The sequence below is a fragment of the Penaeus monodon genome, chromosome 20 (genome assembly GCF_015228065.2).
Source record: "Penaeus monodon isolate SGIC_2016 chromosome 20, NSTDA_Pmon_1, whole genome shotgun sequence".
In the NCBI taxonomy this organism is placed as follows: Eukaryota; Metazoa; Arthropoda; class Malacostraca; order Decapoda; family Penaeidae; genus Penaeus; species Penaeus monodon.
In genome coordinates, this window is record NC_051405.1 from 25923775 (window position 1) to 25923988 (window position 214).

Genomic DNA, 214 nt, shown 5'->3' on the forward strand with positions numbered 1-214 from the left:
ATTTTTTAAGATGGGAAGATCTCAAGAGGTATGTTTAAGCCATCTAAGATTTAAAGATGAGATGATACCAGTTTCAGAAGGTATTCAGTGATCTACCCAATGACGCCAATACGGAGAGATTGACAGTAAGCTTAAAATTGGAAAGGAGTGAAACGAAAGCAATATTTCTTGTCAACATGGTCAAGTAATAACAGCTGATTTATTTCATGAAAAT